This window comes from Parasteatoda tepidariorum, chromosome 10 (genome assembly GCF_043381705.1).
Source record: "Parasteatoda tepidariorum isolate YZ-2023 chromosome 10, CAS_Ptep_4.0, whole genome shotgun sequence".
Taxonomy (NCBI): domain Eukaryota; kingdom Metazoa; phylum Arthropoda; class Arachnida; order Araneae; family Theridiidae; genus Parasteatoda; species Parasteatoda tepidariorum.
Genome location: NC_092213.1, coordinates 44,478,435 through 44,501,756, shown reverse-complemented (window position 1 = coordinate 44,501,756; position 23,322 = coordinate 44,478,435). Strand labels below are relative to the sequence as shown.

Here is a 23,322-nt window from a genome sequence, read left to right as displayed (position 1 = left end):
TTTTTAATAGTGAAACATTTCTTTGTAGTCTGGACCATGTTACATTCATGATCTCATCACTCACTCGAGAATTGTTACAGATCTAATGCAACTGTACTTTATGTTCTCCGCTTTATTATTTTTAATTTCCAGCTCTTATTAATTACTTGAACTGTCTGACAGATCTGTTTTATTTTATTTTATTTTATAACTGGCATTGAAAAGTCGATCCAATTCTGAATTCACGATTACAAATATTAAACTCTTTAGCCTCGCAATTTTGAACCTAGCACTGAAGACAATGAAACTCCTGGAACAAGTATTATTACAAACCTACGTAGAGGACTTTCTGATAGAACTAATCCGCATTTGTGACAGATATATTGATCTGTAGTCTTATTTGTGTTCTCCACGTCTTATTATTTTAAATTTACTTTTTAATTTTGAAAATACTTAAGACACTTAAAATTTTTAACACTTAATTTATATAGAAGTTATAGAAAAGTTTTTTATTTTCTTCCCAGTTTGAAACATTGAAATGTTATCTCAATCTAATAAAAGTTTGAAATTAGTGCTTAGTGCAGCACAGTATAGATTAAGTTTCTGTGATTTATATATTGATTGAAGAAAATGTCTAAGAAGAGAGGATTATTTCCAGAAAATCTTTTTTGATAAGAAATAGATAAATTCTTCACTTAAGGCTTAAAACCGGATGTTTGAAGTCTCAGTTACTAATGAAGCTTAGTGTTCTTTTCTATTTTCAGTGACCTTTACTTTAAGAAATGGTTAGTTGATCTCGACAGTTTTAGTTCCAATATTTCATAGTAATTCTAATCGCAGAATGTTTATATTGTTTAAATATTCTTTTCCTAATATTAGAAACTCGTATTATAGATAATAAATGTTACGTTATTCATCTCTTTCAACTATTTTTAATTTCGTTAATAAATTTAATAAAATATTGTATTTTGTGTTTTCAGTGAATTTTTCCTTGATTTCAATATTTGGTTTCAATATTTCCAATAGTTTTAGTTGTAATGAGTAAAATGTTTTTAATGCTATTTCCAATTTGAGAAATTTGTTATTATATATAGTAAATGTTAAATTAGACATCTGTTTCAATAATTTGCTCATCTCTAATAATTTGAGTAACGTATTTAATTTTGTGTTTTCAATGAGCTTCGTCTTAAAAAAATTTAGTTTATTTCAACTTTTTTAGTTTTACTAATGTTTGGAACACTTAAGCGTGGAGTGATTAGATTATTTTAAAAATTCCTTAAATATATTGCTAATATGGACAATTATAATTATAACTAGTACATGTTCCATTAATTGTCTGCTTCAGTACCTTTGTCTTCCTTTCATTAATGACGAGTAAGATTGGACGAATAAGATCGTTCATTAAGGGTTTTCAGTGAACTATGTCTTAAGTAATATCGACAATTCTATTTTCAACATTTTTAGTAACTCCAAGTTTAAATATAGAGCGTTAATATTATACGAGAGTCATTATAAGGAAATTATTACTTCCATAAGCGTTTAATGCATTTTATATAATTTTTGCCCAATAAGAATTTAGCTAAGTTGGCAATTCAGTTTGGTAATGGTTTTATTTTCTTATTTTAACAGTTTAAAAACTTTAAGATTATCTTGGGAATAATAACTTATGAATATGCCGTTGAGATATTAAATATACATAACATTACATTACATACATTACATTACATACATTACATTACACACATTACATTACATACATTACATTACATACATTACATTACATACATTACATTACATACATTACAATACATACATTACATTACATACATTACATACATTACATTACATACATTACATTACATACATTACATTACATTCATTACATTACATACATTACATTACATACATTACATTACATACATTACATTACATGCATTACATTACATACATTACTTTACATACATTACATTACATTACGCACGTAAATTTAATTTTTAACATACATACGTATAAATTTGCTTTGTAAGAATTAGACAGCATTACATTTCACTTTAGATATTTTATATGAGTAACTTAGAAACAATTACATATTCGATGATTATATTTGATTTAAAATTTAAGAAATATAAATCAAGCTAATGGCATTATATAAACAAAATTGTTTAGAATTTCTTGTTATTCCCTAAATTATTATTTTTTTAAAGACAACTTTGTTGCTGCTTTAGGTATACAGACGTGCTCTTAAGTTTAAAAGAGAACAAATATCAAATTGAAAGTTTACCCTTTGACACAGAATTTTTATTAAGCATATTTTTACGGCTGTTTTTCATAAATTTGCATTAATTTATGTCAAAACAAGTGAAAAATATTATACTTAGCATTTTAATAATTTATAGTTATGAAATACAGCATGAAACACCAATGTCTTTTTCTTCGTTAAAGGTAAGATCTTTCACAACGATTAACTTTCAGACAATTTTGAATATGAATTAAAAAAAGTTATCCTAACTACATATTTTTGGATTTTAAATTTTAAAACTAATATAATTGCAATAATCTAGCAGTTTTTAAACAACTATTAGACTGTTTTTCATTAAAAACATACCAAAATATGTTTTCGCTTGTGATTCGAACGTCTGGAAGAAATACTTAAAAAGGACACAGATGTCCCATCGGGGTCAAAGGGTTTAAGAAAGAAAAACGGATTATTTCCTTTTGTTATTGAGATAATGATCCATAAAAGTTAAAGTGTCTAGGTGAACATTCACTAAGTATATACATTACAGGTATACATATAAGCATTCATTCAAACTTATGTTGCATGCAGACATTCATTAGATAACAAAACATTACATACACATAAATTTGCTTTACACAAATTAGACTGCATAACACGAGATGTTGGCATTTTCTCTCTGGTATTTTGTACAAATACGGAAGAAAGAACAACATATTTGATTATAAATTGTTTAGTTAAGGTTTATAAATTATAAAATAGCGTATTTGCATTGTATAAATAAAATTATTCAGAATTTCCGGATTATTTTCCATTGAATATTTGGTTATAACACAATCTTATTTTATCTTTTTAATTCAAAGTCAGCTTATTGATTATTTTTAATACCGGACTTGAATATTTAATTTGTAGTATTTACAAGGACCGAGCAAATAAAATAAATTACATGCATTCCTTTCCTTGGAATCGTAATAATATGAAATTTCCAGCCTTAGATTCAATTCTTCCTAATTAATGCAGATTAGTTCCAGATCAAATAATTTAAAAACCACGTCAGAGTCTCATTTCTTAAAATCTACATTCATTAATTCCAGAGAGGGTCAAAAAATGACGTCTAACAATCTGAAATCTCATTAAAATTTTATTTCTCAAGTGCGAGTCAAGAAAACACTGGAATTTTCCAACTTCCAAAAGTTCTTCGAAAGTTCTTTCTTACTTGCCAGCCTTTTTTAGTGCTAATTTATTCTCATCTAGAAACGAGAGAAACTTTTAAGTAAAAATTGCTAAGAGTACTAAACTCAAAAGTCAATTTCATTCAAAAAAAGAAAGAAAAAGTTCATCTCGGAAATTTATAGCCGTAGAGAAAAATAAGTTATTCAAAGTAAAGTTTAAAGAGTTTCAGTTCTTGTTTTTGTTGATTAAACGCATTTTACATTTTTAGTAATTATAACTTTGAGTTTCGCGCTGTTTTTTTTAAACGATACTGCAATTATTTGATTGTTAAAGTTTTCGACTGGAACAGATTGTGTCAGCTTTTGATTAATAATTGAAGAACTTACAAAAACCAGGAATTAATACAGTCAGAGTTTTTGGTTAATATATATATATATATTAATGCAGATTAGTTCCAGGCTCTTCGGTGTATATATATATATATATATATATACACACACACCGAAGAGCCATTACATTATGACTAACCTGCTATTAACATGTAGGACCACCTTTAGCCCTCAAAACTGCTAGCACCCGCCGTGGCATTGATTCACCAAGATGTTGATAGGTAATCTGAGGTATCAAGCTCTCACCAACTGGTCCTGCAATTCCCTCACATTGCGAGAGCGCGGCAGCACGAATTTGGTTTTCCAAGTAGGACCACAAATGCTCTATTGGATTAAGGTCAGATGAATTTGGGGCCAAGACATGACTTGAAAGTCACTGGAATGTTCCTCGAATCAATCCATGACGATTCGACCCTTATGACGTGGTGCATTATCCTGTTGGTAAACACCTTCCCCCGCAGGAAAAACTGTTGTCAGGAAAGGGTGAACCTGGTGTGCAACTGTGTTCAAGTAGCTTACAGACGTCAGAGAGTGTCCTATGAGGATTATGGGTTCTAATGTGCCTCATGAAAACATTGTTCTTGGGTGAGAAACCATGAAAACCTGTGGCTAGCCCATTGTTATAGATGGAGGGTGGTCATAATGTAATGGCTCTTCGGTGTATATATACATAACTAGTNTAGCATAATAAATAAAAAAAACAAAAAAACCCGAAGACAGTTAAGAAAAACAATAAGTGCAATATTAGAAAGCACTCTTTTTTGCCGATATAATTGTGTGAGCTGATTTAAATATTATATCTTTTATTTTCTGGATTTTTTAAAATTTTTAAAATTTTTTTGTCCTTGTTAAAATTTTTTGTTAAAATTTTTTAAAATCGCTTTGGTTGCAAGGATATTAATTAGTGGATTTGAGTATAAAAATTTGTTAAATGATCTCATAAATCTTATAAAGTATTTGTTTATAGTAATGAACCGGCGTCAACTGAAAGCAATGGCTTATGCTATAGAATTGGAATAATTGATTAAAATGGGATCATTATTCTATGTAATTGCTTATAAGTTATCTTTTCTGATTTACGAAATTGTTGGTGTGATATAGTCAAGACTGTTATGTTAAAAAAAATTATGCTTAATTTACAGCCGTGGATCAGATATACATGGCCCCCGTTTTGATTTTAATTTTAGTTTATTTATAGAATATCCAATTGTTGTTCCTATTTAAAAAATGTGATTTGTAACTTCATATAGATAGTTTTTCAGAGCACTTTTATGGAAAAAAATTAATGTAATACATTAATTTAAAGCACAATTTTCTGTGCATATTTTAATTTGTACGTAACTAACTTTAATTAAATATAATATTGGCCAATCTATAATAATATATAGATGATTGATTTAAAGAAATTATATGATTTGATCCCCTGATTTATTTTATTAGATTGGAGGATTAAAGCAAGTAAAGAAATTTATGGTAAATATGTAGACCAGACATTGATGCAAATATAAGAATAAAAAGAATCCCATAGTTCGGACGTTCCCTAAGAATGGACTCGGAAATAAATGTCATAAAATTATTCGACGCAAAATCAGAACGGTGAAGATAGATTTAAATGGAAAGAAAAAAAATGGTAAAGAAACTGAAAGTACTAAAAATTACCAATCACAAAAAAGACGACCAATGGAAAAGAATGGTCTAAAATTTTAAAGAAGGCCAAGTAATGATCTAAGGCTGAGAGTTTCTTCTGAAAAGGGGCCGACTCTATCTTCCTATTGGCAATGGTAATGAAAAAAACAAAAATTTTAATAACTGATAAAATAGCTTGTTTTACCGCATTGGTTCAAAGAAAAATTGAACGATCACATCAAGATAGATGATATAATTAAGTTTCCACTACCTCTTTTCGAATTAAAAAGGGATCAATTGGATAAATTTTCCAACATTAATTCTCCAATATAATAATCACTCACATACGAATAAATTCAAATTTGTAAATAAATAAGTTCATTGTTCCCCATTTAGAAGCATTAAATACGTGCTTTAAAATATTTTGTCTCCTTAAAATACATCACGGAGTGCTACGCAACAAACACACCAAGCTGTCTTGTTTTAAATACATATCTGCGCTTAAGCTTTTCGTCTCGAATTCCTCAAACCATCACGTTTTTAAAGCTCCAGCGACATTTTTGCTTAAGCCACTTTCTATTTTTAAACCTTCCATTGAGTCGCTTTCTGAAGTCTATTGCATGAAAAGAATCAAAATATATATGCTTACGCCAAAACATTTTGTGAAATGAGAGATATATCTTAAACTCCCTGTCTTTATCCCTTGGAATGCATTTAACTTGCTATACGTGCATCCATTTAATCGCCGATGCCGCGAGTATAGCAACATCACGTGACTAAGCTTCGAAATCTTAGAACCGTTATGTATTTCAAGCACACGCTTCCAATTTCAGAAAGAACATATTATCGTGATTTGACGCTCTTTCCGAAACATTACAAACGCTCTTTTTGCTGTTTTATGTTTCTTTATTTTATTGAGTGAGATATTTTATATCTGCTTTGTAAGCGAACTTTGATCCGGAGCTGAAGAATTACAGAGAATTTTGATGGAGAATATATTTTCATTTCTCTTGATTCTGCTTAAAGCCTTCATGCTTGGCCGTCTTAAGCACATTGTATGAATTAAATATCGTGATTAATGGACTTTAGGAATAGAAGGAATAGAATATCAAGAATATATTTCTCTTTTACGCTACTTCGTCTGGATTCATAAATCTTAACAAATATATTTTTTCAATGCTTGTACATCAGAAAAATATGTATCTATCTTTTTCTTTGAAAATTTTTTTAGGGTTTCATATTCTAAGCATTTATAAATTTGGAGGTCTTAATATGTTCATTACGAAATAAAAAATGTGTTATGTTTTCCTTGCATGCTACAATTGAAATTCATAGAACATCCGTATACTTTTTCTCTGTCGGTCTATTGCAATATTATGTTCTTCGTTTTATGTGTGCTTTTTTGTTGTTTTATGTTTGTTTTTTTGTTTTATGTATGCTTTTTGCTGTTTAATGATTGCTAGTTTTGTCGTTTTATATTTCTTTATTTTATTAAGTGAGCTATTGTATACTTGCTTCGTAAGCTATTTCAGATTCGGAGCTGAAGAATAACAGAGAATTTTTATGGAGAATAATATTTCATTTCCTTTATTCAAAAGCCTTCGTGCTTGATGGTCTTAAGCATGCTTCATCAATTAAATATTGTGGTTAGTGGACTTACGAAATCGAAGGAATAGAATATTAAGAATATATTTCTCTTTTACGCGAGTTTCTTTCGATTCATAAGTTTTAAAGAACATATTCCTGCAATGCTTGTGCATAAGAAAAATATTTATATCTCTCTTTCTTAGCGAACATTTTTAAAGTTTAATATTCTAAGTATTTATATATTTAGAGGTCTTAATATGTTCTTCTCCAATTTAAAATTTTTTTATGTTTTCGTTTTGATCTACACTTGAAATTCATGGAACATCCGTATTCCTTTTCTCTGTCGGTCATTTATTTATCAGTTACAATATTATATGGTTCTTTCGTAGTTTGGGTGCATGCGTTTTTGTTGTTTTATGCCTGCTTTTTTGTTGTTTTATGTTTCTTTAATTTTATTGCGTGAGTTATTTTATACCTGCGTTGTATGCTAATTTTGATCCATATTTAAAAAATCATGGAGAATTTTTGAGAAGAATATCATTTCCTTTCTTTTGATTGTACTTAAAGACTTTACTAATGCTGATTTTTAGCATACTATATGAATTAAATATCATGATTAATAGAAAAGAAGAAATATAATGAAAAGAGAAGCTGTTTCTTCTATGCTGGTGCATCTAGAGTAAAAAGTCTTTCATTGCTTATGCAACAAAAATTATATCTATCTTTTCTTCATACATAATTTCAACGCCATACATGCTTATCATTTATAAACATAACGCCTTTAGAAATACACAGACCTGGTTTCTTAAGACAAGCGGCTTATCTGGGTGTCAGCGGGACGTTGACGTACCGCTGACGCCAACCTGTCCTTAGAAACCAGGTCCTAGTTAGCTCAGCGTGAGCAGTCGGTCCAACGCAGACATTATCTCGCATTGCGCATGCGTTAATAACGTAAATAAATATTTATTTTGAATTTGTATTGATTTTGTTATTACCGACTGGTGATTCAGAGAACAAATAATTACTTTGTCCAAGAAAAAACATATTATAGCTTAGCTAAATGAAGAAGAAGAAGTTATGTTCAGTGTTAAAATCAAAATCTTGGCTGATTTCAATGCTCTGTTGGATGTTGTCTGCCATTGCTTCTGTCGTTAACGCTACGTTGTAATCCAACAGCAGTTGATTCCGTCAGTCGTCGTTCAAGTTGAGCGTTCGATGACGTATGCTGTCTAGCTCACAAATTGACCAAAAGGGGTTAACGCTGATTTCCAGCTGACGTTGTGTAACACCGACGAAACCAGGCCTTATATTTGTAACTATGAAGATATATTTTATGTTTCCGTTTTGTGCTACAATCAGTATTCATAAAATGCTCGTTTTAATTTCACTGCATGCTTTTGATTTTTTTTCATATATTACAATTATAGGAGCACTTCTTGTTGTGTTATGATTATTTTTTGTTGTTTTATGTTTCTTTATTTCATTGAGGGGTATATTTTATAACTTCTCTAGAGAACATTTCCCTTTATCCTTAAGCCAGAGTAGTATAACTCATTACGTAAAGTAGTAGCTTTACACCAAAGCGATGTAGTGAAACACCATAGATAACTCTCTAGTGTTGCACTACACACATTACACTTTGATGTAATGTCACCGTCACCAAATCTGTTACATGATACCATTAAAAATTACAATTTCACATAACATTCATAATTACGCATTAATACACGCAAGAGTCAGAAAAGCTATTTTTACAATACGATGTACAAGGAATCATTAATTTAAAATGCGTATATACACTAATTTTTAAAATAAAATTAGTCTTTAAATCAAATATCAGCGGAGCTCAGAGAGTATCATAAGACGAATCGGGCCTGAGAGAATGGAAGTGGATAGAAATCGTACATTATAAAATTATTTAATACAATTCTCAGTGATTTAAATATTGAAATATAATTATCCTCATTATATTTAAAACAAGCATCCATACATATTTGAATTTGAAATTTTGTTTCTAAATTGCATATGAATGTTCGATGTGATGGAATAAAGTTTTTCTTCACACAACGTTTTTGCATTGTTCGACATTAGATTCGGATAGATATTACATTCCTGTTTTTACGGTGCACTTTGTAGAGGTGGAGAAAAAGAATCAGATAATTTTGATTCACATTTTCTCATTATTTTTTTAATTCTTTTCAAGCGTATCATGTTTGACGATCATAAATCAACCGTGGTGGCTTAGGGGATAGAGCGTTCACCTCGCAATGAGGTGAACCGGGCTTGAAACCCAGCGGAATTGAGTTAAATTCCGTCTGGATTTTTGAAATTTTTATACTACCTAAAAATGTACAAACAACATGCTATAGTTTCTTATGCTAGCTTTGTGGCTTACGAAAGATTCAATAGCCAAACGTTAAAATATTATTATTAATTCAATACATAACGATCACTCTATGAGTTTGAATAGCAGGCTTTATCTGAATCTCTTTCTAACTTTTCACTCCTTAATGGCTTTTGCTAATCACTCATTACATAAGGTATCCTTTGGTTTTTAGGGTAAGATAATAAAGAATGCATTCCATTCTTATACGATTCAGAAAGTATGAAAAAAAGTTTTGACACATATTTTTTTGAAATTTTAAATGTCATGTTTTTCTTTTGAGTTTAGGATTTAAAATTGATTACTGAAGATTATAATTATATTTTCTTTAATTCGAATGTTATTTTAGATAGATTTACTAAAAACTTTTCAGACTATTGCAATTCTGGTTTGGATTACTAGCAAATAGCAAGTGCGTAAATTTTTCTCAAAAAGTTGGGACAGTAAAAGAAAAATAAGTATCAGAAAGCATTTATGTCTACAACATCTAAAGATAGAAGTTTAACTAATTATTCTAAATCATAAAACAAATTTTAGGATAAAGAAAAATCATAAATTCGTGATTTCTTCATTTAAACAGAAGTTAGATGCTTTTAAAATAACAATTACTTCACTTTTTATGTAAAACTGCCATTTCTTACATTGGGAAATGAATAAATAAATTAACTGAAGCGTATAAGTTGTCATTTTAATTAACTGTAATTGTGACAAAACAATTTTTTGTACATATGGTTCAAAGGGTAGCGAGCTAATAAGGCTGGACAGAAAATTAATAAAATTCTCACAAGAGGGTTTGATAAAAAAATCATCTTGACCTGTTTGTTTGGTTCAGCATAAATAAAAGTATCTTACTGATACCCATTAACAAGATTTTTAAGTCATTTTGACATCGTAGTTTACTTCAAATCTACACGAAGAAAAGAATTCTAGTAAAATTACCGTATTGTATGGTAATTACATTTCTGATTAAAAAAAACATAATTCTAATACATAAAATTAAAATACATAGTATTTAAACCCTTCTTATGGTAACTTTTCCACTCATATGATAATAGGTTTCGGAAAATTCTGGTTTTCAAAATTATCTTTCTTGTTACCATGCATTTATCAAAAAATACAAAACTGAAAAAAATTCTATCGAACAAAATGATTTTATGCCATTTTCTAAGGCAGTGGTTTCCAACTGGCTGCCCGAGGGCCGCATCCCTCCCACAAAACCTTTTTTTTGTGGCCCACGAACTAAAATATATTAGTTGTCATTTTTTTGCGGACAATTTTCGTTAAAAATCTCTATGGGTTTAAAATACTTTTCTTGTTAATAAAAACCTAATTTCTTCGTTTCATTGAAATTTATCATACCAACGGTGCAAAAGAATTATTTCTCAGGTTTTGCAACCAAGAAAATATTTATTCAAATACAAAAATAATCGTTTATGTTGCTCTTTTTTATTTCATTTTTTTTTGTATTTTGGAATATAATTTAGCGTGTGTGTATCAGAAATTTTGTCGAAGAAATTCTCCAATTTAACTTTTGGAACAACTCATTTTGGACGAATTTATTTACACACACATTTGTAAATTTTAAATTTAAAATGTAAATATCTATTCTCTGGTGGTTGCAGCAAGCAAACCTCAATTTTGTCAATGAACATTTTGTGTGCTACTATGTAAGTTTTAATACCAACCTTTTTAAAGTCTTATATCTTAACAATTAGATATCTGTTGCGCATTAATTGTTTAATACATGGGTGCACATTAAAGCTATTGTAGCCCGAATTTTTTAATATGCAATTAAATATTTTTAAAAATCTACTTCTTATCTTAATTTGTAATTCAATACTTCTGTTTTTTTACAACTCGGCAAAAATCTGACAGTAATATTTAATGTTCCTTCAAACATAGAAGAGTCCTACATAAAATGTTGATAAAGTTGCGGCCCGCCATTTGATTTGTGTTTTTAATTGTGACCGCGGCCTCATGTAAGTTGGACACCCCTGTTGTAAGGTATCACAGAAAACACAAAATTTTACAATGTTTACTGAATTGTATTACAAATTATAAAACTGTATTTTATCGTTAATTTTACCAAAATTATTGCAAAATCACTATGGTAAAAGCTTTCTGTTGTTCACTTAGAGCCAGAAAAACGGTAAATTGTACCATATTCGGAGAGTTTTGACCATATATTTGGGGAGATTTGACCATATTCTCAGCTTTGTAATTAATCTGTTTTTTTTGCTCGTACTGAAAATTTATTGTTTGATATGAAAGCATGAGAAAAGTTGCGTATATGAGAATTTCAAATACCGGCTAATCTGCATCAGAAGAAACAAATTGTGAGACAATTTGTAATACCTTAAAATTAACTATTAAACTGTAATAATTTTCTTGCGTAATTTATTGTTATATCTATTGTCACTGATGAAGATGATATTGATGTAATATCACTAATTAATCTGACACTAGCTCCATTAGTCACATAAAAAACATCTGAAGCAGGAGAAAGTTTTCAACTGGTCACGGAAATCTCGAGAGTGAAACACCTATTATTTTTTACACGCTTAGTTTCTACTGAATGAACTTTTGTCTTAATCACAATTTTTACAAATTTATAGGAATTATGATAAAAATATTTAATGAACTACTCTATTGTTAGATACTATAGGGATAGATCCCGTGTTCTACAAGAGTCTTATTGTGTCTTCCATTATCCTATCTTCATTTGAAAAACTACGCAACTGCTCGAAAAATATTTGAATATCTTTCGAATACGGAATTAAGGAAGCGATTTGGAGTTTAGTTGTTTGTTCTCAGAATAGAAAATTCAAAAGTTAATATATGGGGCATTAAAAAGCATGTATAGTATGTTTTTGGTTCATTTTGGCGCAATTAATTTGCTAGGATTGTAAAAAGCAGAAGACTTGAAAAAATTGCAGTATTTTTCGTTTTTTAATTACATTGCTTTTGAGGTATGAATTGAAATGATTATGATATTTTAACTTATTTTACTTTTTTAAATCATAATATAAAGCAAAATGAACTATAGAATATAAATTGTGCAGTTTTAAGTGATATTTCAAAAATATGCAAAATTCTTCATTTTCTTTTCTCTTTTTATAAATCTGAATGCAATGCACGACCAAAAGGTAAAAACCGATTTTAAACTTTTTTAAAATAGTTGCCTTTTTTCACCTTAAGCAATACAGCGTTTTGAAAATATTTTTTCAACTGTTATTATTATTATTTTTTTTGGTTACCTTTAATTTAAAACTTTTTTCTGTGAGACGGGATTTTACAGGAACTCGATGGAAGGAAATTTCGTGAGTTTGATTTCCCGTAATAACTGAGAAATATTCATTTATGTCCTGAAACCTGCTTTACTTGGACGTATACGGTGTATTATTTTAGTCATCAATTAACACAGGTTAACTTATCGAATGGGAGGAGCTATTATTTCCATCATCTCCTCCTATAGTATTATGTTATTCTAATTAATTTTATGTGTTATTCATATATTTATGTACCATCAATCTAACTTAGATACTTATTTCAATTTAAATAAGGAACTCATTTCAATCTAAATAAGATCAATCTAAATAATATAATAATTTCAATATAAATAAGATCAACCTAAATGAGACACTGACTTTAATCTAAATAAGATCAATCGAAATAAAATATACCGTAAGTTTTACAACCAGAATCAATTAGAATTATAACTTTATTAAGCAGATTAATTAATCAACAACAAACATGCAATAGTAACAATATTTTGTTTCTGATATGCGACAGTTATTTATTAAAAATGATTTCTTATATATACAACATCTATATAATTAGAAAATGTATGATTTTGTTCATTTCTACATTTTATTTGCATTGAATTCTGAGTACGAATTTTTTAAAAAAAGCTTCATGATTTTTTTCCTCAAAACAGTTATTATTTCTGCTGATATTTTGAAATTGTAGGAAATTTGAAGTTTTGCTGATGATTTTTTACAAGAAATTAAGAAATGTGTTACTCAAACGCCCATTCCGCATGTGAAAACTGAAGTAGAAATTTGAAAAAGATAATCAGAATTCTGTTTAGTTATGGAATAATTATTATGATTGCGTAATGCTTGTTACGGAACCAGTATTTTATAATACTAGTTATGGAATAACTAGATTGTGTGATGCAATCCCTGAAATAATTACTGTTCAAAATACCAGTAGGTCAACAGGTTTTGTATTATATTAGTTATGAAATAGTTGACATGCATAATATAAGTTACGAAATTATTGTTTATAAATACTAGTTGTTGAATAATTACTGGACATAATGCAAGCTTTCGTACAATTATTTCCTAAAAAATATAAAAAGTTCCAATAATGATAATAATTGTTATAATAATAACTTAAAATAGCTTGTAATCATAGCTATAAATTATATAACTATTCAAATAGAAATTTTTTAATTTCAGTTTTTTAGATTTTGCGAAATCCATATATTCTTTTTTAGAATAAAATATAGAATAAAATCAAGCATTTTTAGAGATATAAAAAGAAATAAAAGTAGATTGTGTGGAAATGAAGTACAAGCTTTCGGAGGAAAAACTCTTGTTTTATTAGACAGAACAAGTCAATGTTGATGTATTACAAATTTCGGAAAAAAATTGTTCCCATTTCCAAAGATTACTTCGTAAGCTTAAGACATACATCAGGTGAGTCAAACATAAAAATGTTGCTTAGTTTGAAATTTGGTCTGTTTTTTTTTCTTGAATTGAAATTACACTGTGTTGCCTTTTAAATTGTATGTATAAATTTAAATTGTATTTAAAAATTTAAGTTGTATTTAAAAATTTAAGTTGCATTTAAAATGAAATTCGTAATTAAAAATTTAAATTGTATTTTATGTTAGAATTACATTTAAAAATTTTATTCAAATTTGATTAAATAATTTTAATTAAAAAAATTTTTTTTAAATTTTTATATTAAACATTTTTGTATAAAAAGTCAACTGTGTAGTCTGAATGAAATGTCGTAATTTTTGATAAACCATTGAAAACCAAACATGACTTACAAAGTAACAGTTAATTAACTAAAAAAAATTGTTTTGGTTATCAGAGATAAAAATAAATGTTTCGAAACAAACTTAAAAGTAATTTTTTCTTGTTGTAATTTTTAATGTCTTAATGCTGTAATGTTAGAAGAGTTTCTTAAACAATATTTAACAAACGAAACTAGCCTTAAACTACAGAAAATGCTCTTAAAAAACAAAAAAATGTCTTAAAAACCAAGAAAAGAAAAAAATTATATTTTTTAAAAATCTTTTCAAAATATATATATACATTATATATTTTTACATTAATACAATATATATATATATACAAATATATTTATACATTAATACATTATATATACAAATATATTTGTACATAATATAAATTATTATTATATTAATGTATATTTAATAATTTGCAATGGTTTATATTGTAATATACTGTAAATATTGTTGTATCCTAAAACTTTTTATGAATTTGCTAATGTACTCGGTACTGCAAATTTGAATAATAGATTAAAAATAACTAATATTTTATATGACAACTAATATTTACTTCTTTTATTTGATAATTTGATGACAGATTCTTTCTCGCCGTATTCTATACAAATAAGTTGTATAAGAAAAATTATTCCTAATTGTCCTTTAAACTAACTGTCAATATATTTTATTATGCATAGAAAGAATGAAATATATTAATTAAAATATCAGTGGTTGATTACATAACAGAACAATTGAATTTCTGAAAAAATTTTCTAGCTAAATAGAAATCATTAATCTAGCTATATAGCATTCATTCAGCTATAGATATCAGTAAAAAAATTCTTTTGTGCGCTGTGGCAATCATTGGCTTTCTTAATTAGGTTTACCCAAAAAATAAAATTTAAAAAAAATATGAAAGAAAGTTTTCTTCATTGTATTTAGTATGAAATAATCAAACAGTTTAGGTGAAATTTAAATTTTTGTGACTTTAAAATATATGCAAATCAAAATGAGGAATGAAATTTATGGACTAAAAATCGCAACTTTTTACCGTTATTAGATTAAGTACGAAAGTAGATTGTCTTTTTGCATGATTTCACATCTCAAATTAGCGTCTGCACTAATTATTTATATACTGAGATAGAACTTTTGAATAATGAAAAAAAAAATTTTGTACAAAAATAATGAAAATTGAAAAAGGTTAAAGTAAAAAATATTACAAAATGTTACAAAAAAATATTTTACACAAATTTGTCTTCTCTTCATGAAAGTTAGTTGTTTTTACTTGAAAAATGGAAATATATAATATCAATATAAATTGTATAATAATATAGAAGGAAAAAATATTAACCATGAAAGTAAAAATTTTAATAATTAGTTAAAAAAAAATCCTTTTATTGCTCACAAATTGTGAGGAACTTAATTAAAATTTATTTCCTGTTTTAACATTGTAGAGGTTCAAACATTTTAAAGCAAAAATAACTCGAATTTAGAAAAAAATTATTATTATGGTCATAAATAAAAAGGTTAATTTCAGAACTCCTCTCTGCGATCCATGGAGTGTCCCGATCTGTAGTTTTCACTACAGGTTCAATAATCAAGAATTAAAATTCTATAGCTATTTATATATAGTTGTTTTTCTTCTATCGTACTTGTACTTCCTGTAAATATTTCTACGCCTTATCGTAATTCCAAGTTTATTTGTCTTATAAATTTTGAGAAATGGTTTTGGTTACTTTTAGTTCAGTCAGAGAAAAATTTAAAAAAAAAATTCTTATCTTAACTGGAAAAAAAAAATAAAAACATAAAAAAATGTGAAATCTAGAAAGATAGTATTGAAACGGCAAATCTATCAAAGTAAAATGTTTGGAGTATTTTTAATAAATCAATATTGTTATGTTATATTAATAATTTTCTCTAGAAGTAAAAATATTTTCTGAAACAAAATTCTATGTACACTCATGCTATAAATGATTCAAAATCTCACCCAAATTGAATTAATAAGTAAAACTTTCACCTGCAGAATTATCACACACATCTTCTAGATCTGTTGTTGTTGTTGACGTATGCCTGTTAAGGCAGAGGGGTGCGTTTGTTCTTGTGTTCTAGTGGCGCCATCTATGGTCAAGAATTCGACCTCTGCCGCACCCATACATCACACCCGCTTATAGGGCGGACACATTCCTAAATTCATTCATTCATCCACAGACCGTAATTTTGACCTGAATCAGAGAACGATCAATCCAGTATCCCCAGAGGTATTGATTTGTTATAGGAACATGGAAGACTTTGAGACTCGACCGATTTAACGTGTATCAGTCACCATTTACTACATGGGGAGACTTCGGTCGGTGGGGTTCGAACCCACGAACTCTCGGATATGGGCCCAGTGCCCTACCGATTAGGCAATCCCGGCCCTTTATTGATCTGTATTTCATTGAATGGGAGACATACATTTTATTAACTATTATTCCAGCATTTAATATTAAGTTTTTTTTAATGAGTTATTTTTTACAATTGCTTCAGGGAGCAGAAATTGTACTTTTTATGGATGGTATAATACATAAAGTTTCTTTTTTGTTTAATAAATGGGCTTTATGAATAAGTCATGTTTGTTTTATTTCTGAATCTTTATTTGCCAGAGCTGGTATTTCTCTTCATTTGTAGACATGAGTGTTTTTGCTTCGAATGTCAAATGACAAAATAAAAGAAACATTTAATATTTTTAAGATTAAATTATCTTTTAAAGCAGAATATTATAATTATATTATAAATATTTAAGCTCAATTTGCGCAAAAATATAATTTTTTTTGTGTTTACCTAAAAGAAAACTTTTGTTATACTTTAAGATTGATGACTAAATAATTATGTATCTCAAAAAATAGTAATGAGCTGCCAAATTTTTTTTTTCAATTCTAATAATTTTAATTAGTTGATTACATTAAAATTTACGCCTACACCATAAAAAATCCTAAATTTTGAGGAAAGCAGTGTGTTAGATTTTCGATAAATTGAATATCAATTTTTTGTAATTACATTTTGTCATTTTGACAAGTACTTAGTAATTATGTATTACTTTATACTATAATAAATAATAACTACCTATTTAATGTCATTCTTCGGTAAAGAAAGCTAAAAAAATCAACGAACTTTTCTTCTAAAAAACAATGTTTTATTTCTTTGAATTTCTTCTCGTAAAAATATTACAGCCTCATTAGCATGCCTTAATTAGCTAAAATGTCGTGATAAGCACTGCCTTTAAACACTAAAATGTTATGGATCTTAAAAGAAGTTATTATTATAAAAAATCTGAAATATTATTAATTTATCTTTAGTTTCTTAACATAATTTTTTCTATGTGCTTCCAAAAAAAATCTCATTTATCAAAGTTTTTTACTCTAAATATTTTTTAATGATCCCAGTAAATATTTTTTATAGTATTTATTAACGATAATTGATTTATATGATCAAAAAAAAGTACTTTACTAAAAAGTTAGTTTGTATTTTTTGGTTAAATTACAAAAATTAGTATTTAATTTTAAGTGAAGAAATTCATTAAAAAGAAAAAAAAAGTTTTTTCAGACGTTATTTTAAACTATAATTTGAACCTAGATTGACACAGAAAATTATTTAGTTTAAATGTAGCTCCTTTTAACGTATTAATATATTTCTGTAAAATTTGTTTAAATCCTCAAGAGTTGGACAGTGTTTGACACTACATGTACTTTTTAAATACGTCACATATTTAATTAACTTGGCTTATGAGTTTTCATATTTTAGTTTTATTACATTCAAAGAGATCTAAATACAAAAAGAATAAATTAACATGGATCAATTAGTTGATTTTCACTTTTAAAATTTCATACACCTGTTTTGTATTCTCTTTCTAGATCTTACAGTATTAAGGGTGACAAAAACATGCTTTGAAAATATCTTTTTTTTTTTTTTTTTTTTTTTTTTTTTTTTTTTTTTTTTTTTTTTTTTNTTTTTTTTTTTTTTTTTTTAAAAGTTAAAAAAAGGTAAGTTTTCAATTGTTTATATATATATATCTAAGAAATGCAATTTTTCAATATATTTAACTTTTCTATTTACTTGATTTATTTATTATTTGGGGATATCAGATGAAGAATTTAAAAAAAATTAAAATGTCCTATTTTTATTTAAATGACATGTTCGAAATATTTTATTATTTTCAAGAAATAAAATAAGGTAACATATTTAAAAAAGTTATATTCCCTTATTTTACATGAGATTTTCAGTTTTAGTGGATTTTAGATCCCTATTTTAAAAATATGAAGGCACTGATCCTCAAGACAAAGCATTTAAAATTTTCTTATAATCAATTTCTTTCAACTAAAATTTCTCTTCATTGCCAGTAAAAATGAAAGTAAATCCTATTAAATTATTTTGCTTTCTACTTTTATGTGAATGCTACTTTGTTTTGAATCACTAAACCTTTTTGTTTGTTACTTAATATAAAAACGTAAGAAATTTTCTATAAATTTACATCAACAAAACTTTCAAGCAATAGTTTCTTTTCAATTAATTCTGCTTTTATTAAATTATTGTATTTGAAAAACAGTTTACAACATCATGAACATCTTCAAATTACTGATACTTTTTTTTATGTGAGTAATACTCTATCAAACATTTTCCTTTTTTTACTTGACAGAAAACGTGCTTCATTTTATTAATATGCAGCTTTTTTTATTGTGTATAAGCTGCATTTTTAAAAAGGAATAAAAAATAAAGCAAATAACTAAAAGTGAACGTTTAAGTAAAAATAAAGTTTGAACTATCGGCTATATTAAGTCATTCCTTATGAATTTGCAGCCAGTTAAAAAAACCTAAAGTAAAATGAAATAATTTTAAGGCATACGAGTCGGTCATTTGACATACTTTTTTTGATCAGCTTGAATTTTCTTGTATGACATTGTGGCATAACGTGGATACAATACCAAACGCGACCAAGTGAATATGACAAAAATAAGAAAGTATATCTAAGCTTCTTAAGACATGTTTAAGATTTTGAGGGAAAAACCAAAGACAATATGTCTTTGAGGACGAAGCAGGTCAAAATAACAAAATAGCTTCAGGACATCCTATTCTCGCTAAGTATGGGCTCACTATGTTATGTCCATATTCGTACGGCTGTAAGAAGTATAGATTTAGGTTAGCATACCATCATAATGTAATCTGGATTAAGACATTCTTCTCAGAAGATGGAGGCATTTTTCAATTCAAGGTGTTTGGGGCCGGGATAACCTGGTTAGTAGGGCACTGGGCCCATGTCCAAGGGATTGTGGGTTCGATCCCCTCCGACCGAAGACTCCCTGTGTAGTAAAGGTCTGTCATAAAGTCCTCCATGTTCCCATAATAAATCATACCTCTGAGGGTCCTGATCCAGGAGTTTCGTTGTCTTCTGGATTGATTCAAAATTACAAGGCTACGGAGTTGAACATTAGTAGTCGTAAACCCAAAATTGGGTCAACTGTTCAATGACGGTTATAAAATAAAATAAGAGGCATTTAAGCAACAAAAACACATTACCCAGCCTTTACCCCTGATGTTTTACAACTGGGTATGGTGCCACTGGCTTCAGAACTTCATGAGATCCTCCACAGTAATGATGCATTGGAACTAGCGAATGCAGTTTTGAAGGCACACGAGGTCATTTAATTGTCCATGGACACAATAAAAAAATTGAAACGAACCAATTTCAGCAGCTCCTCGACTATCAAAGTAATTAATAATTTATGTTCATAAAAGCCTCTATTTCGAAGGTAAGTTCGATTAGAAAATATTTAAAAATAAAGTTTACCCGCAACTGTACGCTGTGATCCAGGTCATGGTGGTTAAAGGTGGTTATGATTTTGGTGGTTACAATTTTAAAACCAAGTACATTGATTGAAATAATATTTTCAGTCTTACACATAAGCTACTTTTACCTTCCAGACAAGCTTGTACACATCGATCTAAAGCTGAGTGGACTTAAGGGGTCACAGTACCCAAAAAATGACAAAAATACCTATTTTTTTTTATTGCTTTTAATAAAACTTCAAAGTATTTCAAATGTACAAAAAAATTCATCTCCCTATCTACATTTTTAAAAAAGTTATGAATGATTTCAAATTGTTCTAATACAGAAACTTGCTCAGCAGTCTGACTTTAAAGTGCTTTTTCGCATAGATGATAATTTTGTGTCTTAATCTTAATTAAATCCCTAAGGAATTTTTTCTATTTAAGATAAAGCTTTGAAGTAAACTTTTTTAACTTGAGTGTAATACACTTATTTAAACTGTGCATGGAATAAGCATTTTATGAGGTATTACAATTTTTACGGCTTGTTATATATACCTAACAGGAATTTTTACCCTTTTTTTCTACTTTTTTAGAAAATAATCTATAAAAAAAATTTCTAATTGAAAAATCAACAAATGAATGCACACAATTATTAAGATAAATATTCCAAGCACTATGAAAAAAACTTTTCTTGAAAATATGTTAAAATAAAAAAGCCTTAGGGATTTAAAAATTTAGAATTTTTTCAACTTTTTTTAAAATTTTAAAAAAATTAAACAGTTTAATGAATTTTTGAAGATAAATTATTGATTATAACTTAAATGAGCATGTAAAGCATCCTCAAAATGAATGATTATACCTTTATTTTAAAAAATTGTTGCAAAGGTACTGTGACCCCTTAAGCTTAACTGTAGAACGAATCTCAGTCCTCCGGATTAACAGCTCTAATGCTTCAACCACTGAGCCATTGTGGCTCTTTAAACATATATATTAATTCAAAGTTACACCAGTTTTGAAATTTATTTCAGTTTGTATACCAGTTGGCAGTTTGTATTTAGTTTGCATGCCGGTTACCAGTTTCAATTTGGATACCAGTTATTATATCAGTACGAACCAGTTTTGAAGATTACTTAGTAATTAATTGCTAAAAATCTATTTTATTTATCTTAGTTAGTTTTTAATGCATTAGTTCTATTACTTGATTTAAAATTGCATTCGCTTCATAAATATGCTAATTTGAAAGCGTATGATAATTTTAATCAAGTAATAATCTAATCGCTTATATTTTTGGGATTATTTATAAAACAACAGCTCTATAATTTTTAGTGTGACGATGTGCATGCAGATGTAATATGGAAGAGTAAATAGGAAAACTCGACGTTATTCCAAGGACATTACAAATTTTTAAGGAGAAATTGCAAGCTGTCTTTGAAAAAAGAGTTTTTGAATAAATTTGTATCGCTTGAAATTGTTGAGACTTTTGTTGCTGTTAGCAGAAAATCTTCAGACATGGAACTACAAAAATCTTTGAAGCCATTTACGCATGTTCCAGAATATGATAATTGCTCAAATATTTTAAAGAAGATTGAAAATAATATGCAACTATCTCATTCCAAGAACTTAGACTATGTTGTTATGAAACCAGCTCCGTTTTCTGTTTTAAACTTTCTTTATAAAGGTAAGTCTAGCAACAGTAATCATTATTGCTGATAATAATAAGTTTTTAGATAGGAATGTATAGTTCTGTTGTGTAAGGAAGTTTATTATATTTTGCACTCTTCTCAAAAATTGTTATGATCATGAAAATTTTTAAAATTATATTTTTTGTAAAATGTAATTTTAATGCTCTTCTCAGTACAATTCTTTAATGCCAAATCTACGTATATAATTAGTTCCTTATAGGGAATTGAGTGTATCGAGGTCTAATTTTTCTTACGTAATTATTACATGAAGAATAGTGGTAGTATTTAAGGTATTAGTAATAACATATATAGGTATCGCAGATAGATTCTGTTTATAAATTGTATTGTAGGCGTTTTATTTTTTTTCTATGGAGTAACTTCTGCCTAGCAATGGTGAAAAATTAAAATACTTTTCAAAATTCTTTTTTTTAAAACTTCATCTTGACATTGTACAGCATAGCATTACAAACATTTTCATAAAAGTCAAGCAAATGATGTTAGTCGAATACTATACTAGTCTTTTTTCAGTTTGTTTCAAATTAAATTTCGAATGCAACATAATTTTTTGCCCATTGCGAGATTAATCTATATATAAGGTTGCATATTTACTGAATCCCCGGTTTAATTAATTTTCCTCTGTTGTTTTAACCACTCTTTGTATTTAAAATTTTTTTTATACCAACGGTTACCAAAGTAATAAGATTTTATATAAATAAAATAATTAAATGACGGAAGCGTAAGTCCATATTTTGCTTTTCCTAAAACAATGCTTTAAACTTCAATTTTTTAACTGAAATGAGTTAACAAAGAAACTTTTTGTTGACGATCTCAGTTGACAACTAAACAAAAGTTCGAAATACCCTATTTCTATTCTTAATCCTGAAATATAGATCTGATACCAAAAAAAGTTTTGAAGCATTATTATATCTAATTTTGAGAGGATGATAAAGAAAATCAGTTACCAAAAACGTTAATTTTCTTACTCTTACATTATAACACATAACATGTCTTTTAAAAACATTTTGCTAATGTTTTTAGGAAAACTACGTTTATAAACATTTATTTAAGTAAACGAAATTCGTTAAATTCATAGAAGAAAGAATGGGTATTTTAGAAAACGCTATAAGATGAAATTAAAAAGGAAATAACATTAGACTTTTATAAAGGAACTATAAAATGCAAAGAAAAAAGATGCAACGTAAGCATACACAACATGAAAATGATTTAACCTTGTAATAAATAAGTTCATTCACAATTCATGTATAAATCGATCTCTAAATCTTACATTTTATAACATTCGATAACTTACGTTAATTACATTTGATAATAATAATTTTTTTAATAATTTAATAATTATTTACCATTTGGATTTCTTTAGTTAAAAACTTTACGTCACATTGAAGAAATAATAGTTTCTCCATAAATATAATGTAAATTAAAAT

General features: G+C 27.7%; 1 long non-coding RNA gene across 1 annotated transcript in view; it reads right to left on the bottom strand.

The window, feature by feature from the left end:
* Nucleotides 1-2,011: 2,011 nt before the first annotated feature.
* Nucleotides 2,012-23,322, bottom strand: part of LOC139426648 (uncharacterized) — a 177,194-nt gene continuing 155,883 nt past the window's right edge. Inside the window, exon 3 of the long non-coding RNA XR_011637880.1 lies at nucleotides 2,012-3,465. This is a non-coding gene — a long non-coding RNA (uncharacterized lncRNA). The remainder of the gene's footprint in view (nucleotides 3,466-23,322) is intronic.